The sequence below is a fragment of the Lepisosteus platostomus genome, chromosome 5, assembly GCF_059453375.1.
Source record: "Lepisosteus platostomus isolate fLepPlt1 chromosome 5, fLepPlt1.hap1, whole genome shotgun sequence".
NCBI classification, from domain to species: domain Eukaryota; kingdom Metazoa; phylum Chordata; class Actinopteri; order Semionotiformes; family Lepisosteidae; genus Lepisosteus; species Lepisosteus platostomus.
In genome coordinates, this window is record NC_142615.1 from 66,547,806 (window position 1) to 66,557,442 (window position 9,637).

At 48.5% G+C, this 9,637-nt stretch overlaps 1 protein-coding gene across 1 annotated transcript in view; it reads right to left on the reverse strand.

Moving 5' to 3' along the window:
* The window catches only part of LOC148671543 (scavenger receptor cysteine-rich type 1 protein M130-like), a 401,186-nt gene that overhangs the window by 56,749 nt on the left and 334,800 nt on the right, over positions 1 to 9,637 (reverse strand). The gene's annotated exons all lie outside the window — the stretch shown is intronic.

Consider the following 9,637-nt stretch of genomic DNA (forward strand, 5'->3'; position numbering starts at 1 on the left):
CCCACTGAGAGCTGCTGTGTGCTGAGCGGACTGGAGCATCATCCAGGTAGGGGCTGCACACTGGTGACGGTAGTGGGATCCCCATGACCTGTGAAGAGCTCTGAGTGGAGTGTCCAGAAAAGAGTTTTGTTGCTTTGTTCTGAATCGCAGAACACGCCGCTGCGCAGACCTGGAGATTCAGTCTGCTTTGGGATGTAAATGGGAGGTTTTCCAAGTTACTGTGTACATTTTGCTTTTATTGTGGTTGTCGATGCTGATTCACTCTAAGCCAGAAGCTAGCATTGTAGTCCCCCTTTAAACCAAAGACAGCTTTATCATGTATTAACAAACCTCCTGATAAAGGGGAAATCAACAGATCCCAGCGATAACTCTTACGCTTTTGCTTAGGTAGTAACATGTAGTGCGCGCAATGTGTACAAGATGTAAGGGGCAAAAACTGTGTATGTTGCATCGAAGATGAGACTAGATGGGTCTTGTATCGGCCGAGAGAGAACCCAGAGCCTGCACATCCATCGTGACTTCCACAGGACATCCGACCCAACCCTGAAGTTGAGAAGAGCTGGAGAACGAATGATGAATCTTCAGGACAGCCCCCGGGTCTGGCTTTTGACACCCAAATCTTTCTAATGAACAATCCAGTGGGAGTGCCGGTTGCAGTGTGCATATTGATTTCACTCTGTGTTCAGGACCTTGCTCACAAAGCCGAGAACAATGCTCTTTCTGAGAAACGCCCTGGGATTGTTAATGAGCACAGAGAGTCAGGACCTCGGTTTTACGACTCATTTGAAGGACAGCGCCTGTTTACAGTATAGTGTCCCCCGTCACTATACTGGGGCATCAGGACCCACACAGACCGCAGGGTGAGCGCACCCTGATGGCCCCACTAACACCAGTCTATCACAAACAGACTCACACCAGAGCCCAGTTTTCCCAGAAGTCAATTAACCGCACCAGTCTGGTTCTGGACTGTGGGAGGAAACCGGACCACCTGAAGGAAACTCAGGCCAACAAAGGGAGAACATGCAAACTCCACACAGACAGCCCTCTGAGTCAGGACCTCGGTTTTACATCTCATCTGAAGGACGGCACCTGTTTACGGTATAGTGTCCCCCGTCACTATACTGGGGCATCAGGACCCACACAGACCGCCGGGTGAGTGCCCCCTGCTGGCCCCAATAACAGCTCTTCCAGCAGCAGCCTCAGCTTTCCCAGGAGTCTCCCCTCCAGGTACTGACCAGGCTCCCACCTGCTGAGCTCCAGTGGCTGCTGGCCATACAACGCCCTGAAAGTCTGTGGATTTGAACTCAGGGTCTCATCGAACACAAACCAGCGCACTACACTTCAAGCTACGGTGCCTGGTGGGCTTGAACCACCCATCTTTTAAGTAACAGCCGAAAGTGCTAACCAAGTGCGCCACAGAGGCCCAGACCAATACGCCCCCCAACGGGATCAGGAACAGAGGCAGGAAGAGGAAACAAAAGGCTGGAGAGGCGAATCGTTACACCTGAATAAGGCAACGGGCTGAAACCAGAAATGATTGCTTTGGGGAGTGGAGAGGCAGAGTATCTGTGAGGGTTTTGGGGTGGATGTGCTTAATTTTCTGGATTTAGCTGGGATTTTCGTTGGGCAAGATGACAAGCCAAAAGGAATTCAGGGTTACAAGCACAGCGGGTCATCTGTCTGGCTCTTGGTCGGATGAGAGGGATAGCGACAGAAAGCACTCCCGCTTCTGACTGGGGAGAAATATCAAGGTTAGCTGCGAAAAGAGATCTTTGCAGGACACGTATGCAAAATCCACTAACAGCGGATAACAAGCCTTGACGTTCTAAATGCATGAAGCAGGCACTTGATAAAAACTGCCTAATGCGGGCAGTATTTCTAAGGTGGGGGGAAAAATGCTGTCTTAATCACATCTTTCACATATCAGGAGACAAGAGAGGATCGAGTGCGAGTCACAGATTTCTGGCTACAGATATTGTCTGGCGGGCCTTTTACTTCTTAACGATCAACTTCGCCGCGCTTCAAGGGATATCAAACATCTTGGAGGTGTTTTAAACCTTGCTCCTGATCTGCTGCTTTATAAAACTAGCTCCTTCATTTTCATTATTGAATCTTTGCTTTGAAATTCACTACTACAATTTATTCTGAAATCATGAGAACCCCTAGTATTGCACACAGACGGGAGGCCACTTTCATGGTGTGGCTTGTGAAGATAATTTTGTGCACATAACTGAGGTATGCCAATACAAAGAGTTAGAATCATGTGCTTCTTTCATATGCTCTATTTATTTTTGGGGTTTTTACTTTGAATGCGTGGAGTGGGTTGTGGGCACTACCTAAATATGAATTGCCGGTTCAAAGGCTTGTGGCTACAAGTAATGAAATGTGAAGAGCACTGCACACATCTTGTAAAATCCACTGAGCGTTGAATGTGCTCATGAGGCCCGAAGGAAATAGATTCTAAAAAGCGTCAAATACCTTTGCAGGGCTCTGTATATCAGACTCATCACAAGGAAAAACAGGAAGAATGATGTAGTTAATAATGGCAATAAAGTAACAAAACAGTAAAAACTAGCAACAAAGAAGCAAAAGGAAATTTTGCCCTGAATGTTACTGGTTTCTTTAAACAGAACCACAACACTATCCCATAAGTCCTCTGCCTCCTGCTAGCACTTTTGCTGGGGTTTTTTTTTGCAGTCTTGAGAAAAGCTGAAAAATGCACCCCCTTCTAGACCGAAAGCACTGATCCAACAACGTAAAAATGAATCCTAAACGGCTGTCCAGGAACGACCCACACAAACTGCCAAGAGAGCCACACAACTCACCTGATGATGGGACTGGAGGGGGCAGAATTGTGGAAGAGCGTCTCCGAGCCCCTAAACAAGAGCAGCTTTGGTTCCCTTATGAGCAAACAGACCAGGAACAAGAACAGGAATAGAGACCACAGCCCAGGAGCTGAAAAACGAAATCACAAGGGGGTTAATGGTTAACCCGCTAGGCAGGGGCTACGCCTCGTGTTGTGGCAACAAGTTAGGTTGCTCTGGAGATTCGTCATCTCAAGTGGAAAGCAGGGCAACAGTGGGTAGCGCTGCTGCCTTGAAGCGCCAAGCCCCCCCCCCCAAGTTCAACCGGTTGTCTGTGTGGAGTTTGTGTATCCTCCCCATGCCCGGATGTCCTACACCGACAGGCTGGAGGAACCGAGTCCCTTTAGTCTGAAGGGAGTGTCCCACACTGACAGGCTGGAGGAACTGAGTCTCTTTAGTCTGAAGAGAGTGTCCCCCACTGACAGGCTGAAGGAACCGAGTCTCTTTAGTCTGATGGAACTGAGTCCCTTTAGTCTGAAGAGAGTGTCCCACACCGACAGGCTGAAGGAACTGAGTCCTTTTAGTCTGAAGGCAGTGTTTCACACTGCCAGGCTGAAGGAACCGAGTCTCTTTAGTCTGAAGAGAGTGTCCCACACTGACAGGCTGGAGGAACTGTGTCTCTTTAGTCTGAAGGGAGTGTCCCATAATGACAGGCTGGAGGAACTGAGTCTCTTTAGCCTGAAGAGAGTGTCCCACACTGCCAGGATGGAGGAACTGAGTCCAGTGATAACAGGTTTCCCTGTCTGTCGGGGCAGTGAACAGTTTCTCAGACAGGTGCTGGTTACAGGATCTCTGAAATCGGCTCCGACCTACCATGTTGCCACGGCGACGGTGCGCCACCCAGTGAAAGTGGCAGCCTGTCCCTGGACTGGGGGTGGAAACTGGAGCGCCTGGAGGAAACCAGGGAGAGAACATGCAAACTCCACACAGACAGCACCCCACACCCCAGGTCCAGCACTGTGAAGCAGCAACGCCCGATGATGCAGAAGGGCTTTTCCAAATGAGTGTGCAACTCACACTGGTGCCCAGGAAGGCCTGCTACCGGAACGCAACCTCATTTTCTTAATGTAGTTTATTCGAAGCAGTTCGCAGGAGCTGGAGGTGAGGACTGAGCGGGGGTCCAGCATGCGAGAGTGACTGCTGATGTTGTGTGTGTGTGTGTGTGTGTGTGTCTGGATCGTTGGGAGGGCCGTCGGGTTTGTGTATTTGCTAAAACAAGAGGACGTGTCTGTGTGTGTGTTCGACTCTGTGAGGATGCAGTTCTAACTGTCTCTCTACAACGCATGAGGGGCTTAATCTGCCTCTGAGAAGCTGGCTTTTCAGAAGAAAATTCAATGAATTTTCTCTCTCTCCCGACGTATAATGCGTGTTACACACTGAGGGGAGAAGCTGGTGTCTTCAGCTGGAACCCAAATGCATCTTTGATTTATGATGTATTCAACGCAGACGGAGCCCTGTGATACTGTATCGTAGGAATCAGAGATGAAGGATAAGCCGTTTAAAGAAATCAGCTCAGGAGTTGCCGAGTGTGAGAGAGGTGGGGGTGCACATCACATTTGTGAACGGGTAAGGCTTGTGTGTTTTTATCCTGACTTATCTTTATCAAGCTCATTTGCGTGCGAGCGTGTGTGTGTGTTTGTGTGTGTGGAACTCTGTTCAGGCCTATGTTTGTAACCGTGTGGGTCTTCTGTGTAGGTGGGGGGGCTGAGCCTGTCTCTGAGAAGCTGGGTCTTCAGAAGAAAAATGAATTAAAATGCAAGGCCTCGCCCTCTTCTCTCACTCTTGATGTAGAACGCTTGTTTCACACTGAGGGATGAAGCTGGTGTCTTCAGCTGTAACCCTAGCTATTTATACAAACGGCTCTTTTATGAAAAGCAGCTCTAGGCCTAGACAAGAGGAACAGATAAAACAAATCTTGGATTTATGGCTTATTCAAAGCAGACTGAGTGCTGCTATACTGTATGTAGGAACCAGAGATGAAGAATGAGCTATTTAAGGAAAGCAGGAGTGTGAGAGAGGGAGTGTGTGTCCCCCCTCCCAACAGAGAAGGCTTGTGGTTCTTTCTGCTTTTCTGCGCAGGCTGCCAGCATGAGTGCGTGTTGGGTTCTTGGTTTGAACACTCAAATTGTCCGGCTGGAGTTTTTTGTTCCTATTGGAGGCCATATTTCTGCACAGGGTGCTTGCGGCTGTCTCTGTGTGGGTGTGCATTTGTAATGACGTGTGCGCGCCTCTGTTTCAGTATAAAAAAACGCATTTAAGACATTCAGCCTTTTCATGTTCCTAATATTCTTTCCTTGTTGACAGTAATAACTAAGGTGGCTGCTGGAAGAGGTGTTAGTGGGGCCAGCAGGGGGAGCTCACCCTGCGGTCTGTGTGGGTCCTGATGCCCCAGTATAGTGATGGGGACTACACTGTAAACAGGTTCCGTCCTTCAGATGAGACGTAAAACCGAGGTCCTGACTCTCTGTGATCATTAACAATCCCAGGGCGTTTCTCGAAAAGAGTAGGGGTGTGACCTCAGTGTCCTGGCCAAATTTCCCATTGGCCCTTATCAATCATGGCCTCCTAATAATCCCCATCTCTGAACTGGCTTCATCACTCTGCTCTCCTCCCCACTGAAAGCTGGTGTGTGGTGAGTGTTCTGGCGTACTATGGCTGCCGTCGCATCATCCAGGTGGGGGCTGCACATTGGTAGTGGGATTCCCCATTACCTGTAAAGCACTTTGAGTGGAGTGTCCAGAAAAGCTCTATATAAGTGTAAGCAATTATTATTATTATTATAAACAGCCGACCTGCGGCTCCTTTAGCTAATCGCCCGTAATGACTACATGGACATACAGTTTTCATTGTATTCAACATACTGCTCTACTTGGACATAATATATTGCATACACCATGGACTCATAGCAGCTCTATTCATATTGGGTTTTATTCAGTTTCTATTACATTATTATCTATTATCATGTAACCTTATTTTCATAACCTTAATTTTGTGTTTTGTAAAGACTCAGATCAGTGGATTAAAGATTGCAAAACGACAAGCTCGGCTTGGACGGGACACCAGTCCATCACAGGACACACACACACAGCCCCTGGACAGGACACCAGCCAATCACGGTCAGATATCAGAGAGTCACCTTCTCTAAACTGCTTCAAATCCAGACTCAAAATCCTCTTCTTCAGAAAAGCCTTACTGAACTGGTTCCATTCTTCACCCCTCTGCTTCTCTTAGTACCACCATCCACGTCTCCTCTGTATATTGTAATTGTGTTTTATCTTGTGTATTCCTCTTATTTATTGTTGTCATCCTGTAAAGCGCTTTGAGAAGCCACCTTTAAAGGCGCTATATAAAATAAAGCTTATTATTATAATTACTGTATATCAGGACACACACACATGCACACCCCCTGGACAGGACACCAGTCCATCACAGGACATACACACACGCACAGACGCCAATAAACTTACCAATTTAACAGACTGTGCACCAGCCTATTGTTGGACTGCTGGGAGGAAACCAGAGCAGCTGAAGAGTAAGAACACGGAGAGAACATGCAAACTCCACCCAGACAGCTCCAAGGTCAGGAATTGAACCCAGAGCTGTGAGGCAGCTATGCTAACCACTCCACCAGTGTGCTGTCCACCACGTGTACCACGTTTTGCCTTTTGCATTCGGTTAACCTGTTAGCCACGTGATCTAATTTACCAGTTCAAAAAAGGCACGGCAGCACAGAGACGGAACACACCGGCAACGATTTTGTGCTCACAGATCGGAGCTTCTGCCGTGATGAAGAGGACCGTACTCCGCCACCTGCTTTTAACAGGTCAGTGTCTTATCACATCGATCACCGGTAACCTGAACTCGTGCCTCCTTTATTCTGATCATTGTTTTGGGATCATTTGGATTATTTCACTGCACGATTGTTTGCCAAGTTCCTTCTCATCATACTTAACCGGACCTCGAATAGGTTGCACCACAGGCACAGAGCCGAGTAGCTGACGTGTTGCAGTAATTGTTCCATACACTCACATCCTTACACTTATATATAGCGCTGTTCTGGACACTCCACTCAGAGCTCTTTCGAGGTAAGGTGGAATCCCACTACTACCACTTGAATGATGTTCCAGTCCGTTTGTGGAGTGGAGAGGAGAGCAGAGGGATGAGGCCAGTTATTAGGAGGCCATGATGGGTAAAGGACATGGGGAAATTTGGCCACAACACTGGGGTAACCTGGGATTTTTACTAAGCACAGAGAGTCAGGACCTCGGTTTCATGCCTTAGCCAAAGAATGTCAACTTTTTACAGTATTCGGGCATTTGGACCCACACAGACCGCATGGTGAGATCACCCCCTGCTGCCCCCACTAACACCTCTCCCAGCAGCAACCTTAGTTTTTCCCCAGAGGTCTCCCCTCCAGGTACTGACCAGACTCACACCTGCTGAGCTTCAGTGGGGCTGCCAGCAGGGGGAGCTGCAGGGTGGGATGGCTGCTGGTGTAAAGGACCGTCTCTCGTCCAGGGCTGTGAGTGCTGACACCCCCCAGCCCCGGCTGCACCTTCCTCTTTGAACAGCCCCAAGACCTGGCCCGAAGCCCGGCGGTACTGCTGGGATGGGCGCGGCGACCTGGCCTCCGTCCTGGCCCGGCCGACACCCGGCGGCTCCTGGAGCTGGTCCGGGGTCCCACCTCGAGCTGGGCCTGGCTGGGACTGTATCGCGACGGCGGCAGCTGGCGGTGGTCGTAGGGCGAGGGGGAGGGGAACAGAAAAACTTTGTCTGCTACCAGCGTGAATATTCCCGCTCCGGAATGGGAGTGTTAATGCATAGCTTGGGAAAGGGCTCTGTAGCTTAACCAGTAGTTAACAATAATTGCTTACGCTTATATAGCGCTTTTCTGGACACTCCACTCAAAGCGCTTTACAGGTAATGGGGACTCCCCTCCACCACCACCAGTGTGCAGCATCCACCTGGATGATGCGACGGCAACCATAGTGTGCCAGAACGCTCACCACACAGCAGCTCTCAGTGGGGAGGAGATCAGAGTAATGATGCCATTTCATAGATGGGGATTATTAGGAGGCCAATGGAAAGTTACACCCCTACTCTTTTTGAGTATCATCCGATGGGCAGTGCCTTTTTACAGTCCAGTGTCCCCGTCACCTTACGGGGGCATTTGGACCCACACAGACCGCAGGGTGAGCCCCCCCCTGCTGGCCCCACTAACACCTCTCCCAGCAGGCCGGACGTGTTCTGTGATGGCGGTGTAGTGTGCCATGACATCATACCCCACAATCCTTTGCGTCGCCCCTCCTCACTGTCTGTAGGTCTTAAGGTGAACGCAATGCACATGCTTCATCTTAATGTATCTATGCACACCTGTAACCCTGAGTGGGAACCAAGGTGCTGGTGCAACGTTTAGAGTTAAGAGGCCAAATTTAGTGGGAGAGTAGCTGTGAAAACAGACTTCCACCATCAAGCTTAAAATCCATTTCCAAGAGGAATAAGGTACTTGTCTATTACTATTTACTGTTTTTAAGGGTTATGAGTACATTATACAGTGGCTGGTGCGTACTCCCGCCCGGAGATGAAAATGTATTCACCCCCCTGGACTTTTTCACATTTTAAGATGTTAACCCTTTACAATTTCTCATATTAGGAATTATCTTTTCACAGACCCCAGCTTGCTCTCCATGAGACACATGGACACACAGATAAGGAGAGAGCCTGGGGTCAGAGCCATTGTACAGCACCCCTGGAAGAGTTGGGGTTAAGGGCCTTGCTCAGGACCCCACCAGAGTAGGATTCCTCTGCCAGCTGTGGGATTTGAACTGGCAACCTTCCAGCCACAGGCACAGATCTTGAGCCACAGAGCCACTGCTCCACCCTGGGCCAGCTCACAAAACGAAATGTTTCTCACGGGTGGGTGTTTCCAGTGACCGGCGGTGGCGGCGGCGCTGCGCTCCAGTACACCCTGATCCAGGAACAGAAGAACTGGACCGATACACCAACCTGGCGGTCATAAAGAACCCAAGTGACAACGCTGCAGTCAACAAGCCAACACCAGCAGGCTGGGCATCTTGTGTGTTCCTGGTCTGAAGAACAGCATTACTAGACCCAGATACACAAGGCTTTAGATGCAAGCTATAATCTAGAATCCTATATCCATATTAATAGTTTCTCCTGCAAGACATGCAAGACGAGTTTATGCTCTTTTTCTTTATGGGATTTCTTTAAAATTGTGTAACCTAGTTTCCCACGCTTTAGTTGTATTATTAATTTGCAAAATTGTAATGACTATTTAATTGTTAATGTGTGATTGTTTCTAGAGACGCAAAGTTCCGAGTTGTGAAGGACAGGTGTTCTTCTTTCATAAGGTTAGGAGCTGGACTGTTACGGAACGTAGTCACTTCTATTATAAATCAGTGTCTCTTTTATCAGTATTCTGTGCTACACTGAGAAATTCTAGTACCACTCAAGATGATTTAGAATTTGTTTTCGTACACTGCCCAAGTGTGAGCCTTTAGAAAAATGAAAAATGTGACATGTTGCCTGGGCAACAGGGCCCTAGTTATCGAAACAGGTTACGCATTCTCAGAGCAATGTTTGAGTAATTTGCCAAAACCAGAGATCACAATAGTGTCGTGAATACTCACGACAAACACAACTACAAACTTGATCTGGACATTTGACTGAGACTCTTGAAATTTGCCATTTTAGTTTCATACTTGCACATGAGTCCTAACGATTTCAGCTGTTCATCTCATTTTAGCGCTAGG